This window comes from Paramisgurnus dabryanus, chromosome 12, assembly GCF_030506205.2.
Source record: "Paramisgurnus dabryanus chromosome 12, PD_genome_1.1, whole genome shotgun sequence".
Classification (NCBI taxonomy): Eukaryota; Metazoa; Chordata; class Actinopteri; order Cypriniformes; family Cobitidae; genus Paramisgurnus; species Paramisgurnus dabryanus.
Genome location: NC_133348.1, coordinates 1,486,009 through 1,492,008, shown reverse-complemented (window position 1 = coordinate 1,492,008; position 6,000 = coordinate 1,486,009). Strand labels below are relative to the sequence as shown.

Genomic DNA, 6,000 nt, shown 5'->3' with positions numbered 1-6,000 from the left:
CATAAAAACTGTGTTTTCTAAATACGTTTATTATTAATATAATTTAATTAGTCTATTTAAGGAACTTAGCATCATTCAAAATAACTTAAATTCAATGGACACAATTACCATTTTAATGTGTGAAAATTATGTCTCTGACTCAAGAGAAATGCAACAAATGTTATTTCAGAATATATATTTCCAACACTTTGAAAACATGTCTTCAACTGCCCTAGGTCAGAATATTGTGCACGTATCTCTCAATGCTGCATACATAGTTTAAAAGAAGCCATTCAAATGACATCATGTAACACATTTTTGCTAGCTAGGATGTTGATAAATTGGAAACAAAAATATCAATAGACAGGTCCATAATCTAAAAGACAGTCTTTCACATATGAATGCAAAACATGTTGGGTGATACAGACTGACAAACTCGGGTAAACATATCTGCAGATACCTGTCAGCTACTGTACTTCTAATCCAGAGGTGCCCAAAGTTGGCCCACAATAGACCTTCAATTTGGCCCATCATGATATAAGGAAAAAGATGCAGATGTTCGTATTTTTTATTAAACATTTTCTAAAATGTATCATTTTTTGTTGTATTTTTACATTACAAAATGTAAATTAAAATTAAATGCAAGGGATTAAAGTGAATTTTTTTATGTTTCATGCATTCTTGAAGGTGTATAAAATGCATCACGAAACTTAATGAACTCGGGTACTATAGGCTAAAAATGAAGAGGTTGCGGCAGTGGCACACAGAGAAAAGGATATTTAAAATGATTGGCAAAACGATTTCTTTTTTCTACAAAAAGCCTTGGAAAATAAAACTGCATAAGTTATGCATAAAACAGAGTAATGTTTGCTTATTTATTTTTAAAATTATAAATTAGGGGTTATCAGGGCAACTTTAATTTTAATATAACACAACAACATTTACTTTTGGCCCACGGCCCTCAGTCAGGTTTGGCCCTTGTAAGGAAAATGTTTGGGCACCAATCAATGTTCTAGTCTATCTGAGGAGGTAACTTTTAGCATATGATAATGCATGCTTGTACAAAGTCAGTCCACATATTATAATGTTTGTCTTCAATCAATCAATTTAAATAAAAGAGATGGGGACTTTATAATATAATAAGGGTCAATATATCACAGTGAAAAAAGACATACATGCATTTTTACTTTAACATGAACTAATGCTGAGTTAAGGCATATACCAATCATAAACTATTGAAGAGTCATCATTAACTACAACAAGACATGTTTTTCATTGTTAGTTACACTCTGAGGCTATTTTGAGGATTTTTGCCTGGATTTGGCCTACCCAATTTCAAAAGCTTCCCATACCCACATGCAGAGGTGCACATACAAAAGTTTGGTATCATTTTACAGGAAACCCTTTGAAATTACATAAAACACTGTTAAAAGTGCTCAACATGGTTGTATGTGTTGTCAGTCCTCTAATAAACACAAAAATAAATAGGCGCTTTTTGATGTTTTTTTTCTAAAGTCTGTATTTAAAAGTGTATAACTCTGGCCCTGAGTGGTAATGAAACCTCCAGACAGTTTTGTTTGATTCCAGCAATTGCCAGCTTACAGAGGAAAAAGGAATTTTTTCTCTATCATAATAAATGCAAAAGTTATTTTACTCCAACTGATGGGAGGACTAATACGCTTTTTGTATACAATTTCTGCCTAAAAACATTTGAAGTGCTCCCATAACCACATACAGTGGAATAAATGCAATATCTTTATATCATTTTGCAAAAATCCCTTTGAAGTTACATAAAAAGCTGTTGTTTGTGACAAATAGTGTAATTTATGTGGTTTTTCATATGCTAAAACCCCAAATTTTCTTTTTTTATGTTGTAAATACTATCTTTGATAGTGTATAACTCTGGTTCTGGGTGCTCTAGCAGACTGCAGACAGTTCTGGTTGTTACCAGCAGCAGACAGTAAACACCCAAAAAAAGAATGAACTCTTTAGCATATTGCATTCAAAAGTTATTCTCATTTTACTGAAGTGTGCGAAAATAAATTTTTCATATAAATATTAATTTTTTGTTTTGCACATATAATAAATAGCAAGGGATTAATTATGCACACAACCAAAGAAAATGCTGTGAATGGACTCATTTTTTAGAGTAGGACCTAAAATAAAAGATGGTGTATCATTTGTGGCTATATGTGCTATCTGAGGCAGTTCACACTCAAGTTTCCCATATGTTTACAAAAGACAATTTTTTACCTCATTATTCATTCGATGATTGTTAGATAGGTGATGATAATAGGACAAAAATAACGCTGCAGACTTATTCCTGAGAATGAGAGCTTTCATTTGATATAAGACTTGCCCATGTTTGTCATACTTGAAAAACATGAAATATATGAATATTAAAAGATATTAAAAAATATCGGGGGGGTGATGGTGTAAATTAATTGTAAATAACTTTCTTACAGTAAAAGATATGTCAAAGTGATGCATATCTGCAGAAAGTAGAGAGTCTAAGCTTTCAAACAGTATCTCATATGTGGTACTGGGTCCATGACAGACCATTACAAATTACAGGAATATTTTATATTAAGTCAAAATAAGATAATTCTGGACCCGGTACAGGGTCCACAGAGTTAAAGAAGTTAATGCATTCATTTACAATAAATTAATTAGGCTACATGTCTTAACTCAGTATTAGTTTATATTTACTTATATTTAAGTAAGAATTCATTTAGATATACGTTAAATGTTTCCAATGATTAGTATGGCAGTTAATCCACTAAACCCAGACATAATTCCTGAGGCATGTTTATACAGAGTTTTCCCTTACGAAAATTAACCATGGTTTTACTACAGTTAAAACCAAAAAACCATGGTTACTGTAGTAAAACAATGGTAACCACAAAATAACCATGGTTTTGACAACTATAGTTTTAAAGAAACATGGTTAAACCATGGTTAGTGTAGTAAAACCATAGTTTTGCTGATAGTAATCAATACACCAAAAAACCATGGTTACTACACTTTTACCACAATAAAACCATGGTTAATTTTCGTAAGGGTTGTATTTCATCAAGAAAGTGCTGATTCACAAAGATTTTAAATGTAAGAAAATCTGAGCATCATTAATGATCAAGTATAAAGAACAATGCATAGTGTGAAAACGCGGATTATAAAAAAGTATATTAAGTGCGAGCAGAGGATCAAGCAGAAACAACGCCAAAGTAAAGGACTACATTTCCCAGGATGCATCTGCACCCACTCATCTGCCTTCAGGTGCGACCGCTTTACCTATGGGCTTGACGGGAAGATTCAAAATCGTGAACCGTTACTGCATGGATTACTCTCGGTCTCTTTGTTTGCTCATCGACATTACGGTAAGTTTGATTTAATTCATTTGTCTGCATCACGCTGATCGGTTGCCTATTTGTTCATATTATGTTATTTACTATGATTCGTTTTTGTCTTTATACTAGAACTGTTTGAATTTAAAGCACAAACAGTAAAACTTTAAGGGTATACGTGGTACACAGCGTTAAACATGAGGTTAAAAATACGCGAAGTAACATTCAAACCAGGCTGTTAGAAGAATCAATTCGATGTTTAAATTTTTAAAAACAAAACTTTAAGCCAAGATGAGACGTTCTTTGCGTAAAACAAACAAATCAACAGTAACTTGTGTGTTGGAAATGTTAGCAGCTAGCAAGTGTCTCTCTGCTATTTTATGCAGACGATCTTTTGTTGTTTAAAAGCTCATTGCTTTAGTTCTGGTTGATGCTGCTTATTTTTCAAGACTGTTTTAATAGCTTTATATTGATTTGTAACAAAGCCAGCTTCACTTTGAGAGAACCTAGATGCTAATTGTAAAGAAGCTTGGAGTCATAATATATTTTAACGTTATATGTTTGATGTTCTTCATCTTTTTAAATATGATGTCTATTCATGTTTGTGTTTACAGAGGTCATGTACACTATGGTCAACTTTGTGGACGATGAAGAGGTTTCTGGGTAAAGATGATGTATGTTTATACATTCAATTTTAAAAATCAAACAAGTTAAATAGTAAACAGATATGTTATGATGTATGTGATTTTGATATTTAATTCTGTGTTTGCCAGAGAAATATAATGAAGTAACAGTGGAGGCAAAACATCAGACTGATCCAGACACTGAAGAAATTGATGTCACAGCAATCTGGCCAAAATGATGTAAGTTTAATAACGAAATTATTAAATTAAAGAGGTTAATAGATGTGTTATGATGTATGTGATGATATATTTTTTATTCTGTGTTTGATAGACAACTATATTGAAGTAGCCTACTGTAATGAAGCTGCAGAACAACACAGAGACTCTGAGGACATCAACACAGAAAATGAAGTAAGAAGATGTATATTATGAAGTTCTTTGATCATATATTGCTGTATCTTTGTACAGTTTAATGTAAACTTTCTAAAATGTACAACTTTAATTATATGTCATTTGATATGGCGTGTGTGTGTATATATATGTATATGTGTATTAGTATTATGCCAAATACTTATATGTACTTTTATATTTCCAAAGGGCTCCAAAGAGATGTCTGTCCAGATGAGGGTGCATCAACTTTACCTTTGCTGACAACAGTTAACTTAACTCAAACCATTTAAGGAAATCGGTTGCCTTAAACCATTAAAGGAATAGTCTACTCATTTTCAATATTAAAATATGTTATTACCTTAACTAAGAACTGTTGAATCATCCCTCTATCATCTGTGTGTGTGCACGCAAGCGCTGGAGCGCGCTGCGACGCTACGATAGCATTTAGCTTAGCCCCATTCATTCAATGGTACCACTCAGAGATAAAGTTAGAAGTGACCAAACACATCAACGTTTTTCCTATTTAAGACGAGTAGTTATACGAGCAAGTTTGGTGGTACAAAATAAAACGTAGCGCTTTTCTAAGCGGATTTAAAAGAGGAACTATATTTTATGGCGTAATAGCACTTTTGGGAGTACTTCGACTTGGCGCAGTAACACCCTCCCTCTCCCATTATGAGAGTGAGAAGGGGAGCGGACTTTTCAGGCGAGTCGAAGTACTCCCAAAAGTGCTATTACGCCATAAAATATAGTTCCTCTTTTAAATCCGCTTAGAAAAGCGCTACGTTTTATTTTGTACCACCAAACTTGCTCGTATAACTACTCGTCTTAAATAGGAAAAACGTTGATGTGTTTGGTCACTTCTAAAGGCCGCGGTATACTTTTTTTCCGCGTCCGCGTCCGGCTCGCGCGCGCACGCGTCCGCGCAGCTTTTCGAGTATACTCCCCGCGGCTACACGCGGATGGCCGCGTTCGACACTATACGCAATACAAATGATTTCTTATTCAAATTATTAGTCTAACAGGCTGTCAGGGCAGCACTGATTTGGCGACATTTACAGTACATTAAAACATTAGGATAGGAGAAGAAAAGTAACTCATCCACCATTGCAAACACAGTTTAGAACAAACAACAAGACAACAGAGAACAGGAATCAAACAAACATGCTCCAGAGCTTTCTGTTCTTGGAAGAAGTAAAAGTTAAAGAAGAAAAACGATAGTGTGTGTGCAAATGCTGTCTATTTCCTTTGTATAATTGTTTATAGTGGAGTGCACTGTCTAAATATTTTCACGCGCATGCGCTGTTGTACGCGGACTGTACGCGCACTGTCCGCGCGGTCTCAAATTTTGGGCTGCACGCGGACCCTCTTGATGACGAAAATGACGTCATGCGGACGGCGCGCATACGCGGACGTCCCTAGTATACTTTCGGCTTAACTTTATCTCTAAATGGCAGCATTGAATGAATGGGGCTAAGCTAAATGCTATCGTAGCGTCGCAGCGCGCTCCAGTGCTTACGTGCACACACACAGATGATAGAGGGATGATTCAACAGTTCTTAGTTAAGGTAATAACATATTTTAATATTGAAAATGAGTAGACTATTCCTTTAAGTTTTAAAAAACATACATTTGAGTACTGTGAACTTAAGTCTTGTGCAATT

The 6,000-nt window shown here is 34.5% G+C and overlaps 1 long non-coding RNA gene across 1 annotated transcript; it reads left to right on the top strand.

Moving 5' to 3' along the window:
• Nucleotides 1-4,124: 4,124 nt before the first annotated feature.
• LOC135749739 (uncharacterized) lies at nucleotides 4,125-4,635 on the top strand. The gene is made up of 3 exons (XR_010532466.2): nucleotides 4,125-4,186; nucleotides 4,278-4,357; nucleotides 4,544-4,635. It is a non-coding gene; the product is annotated as an uncharacterized lncRNA (long non-coding RNA).
• The last annotated feature ends 1,365 nt before the right edge of the window (nucleotides 4,636-6,000 follow it).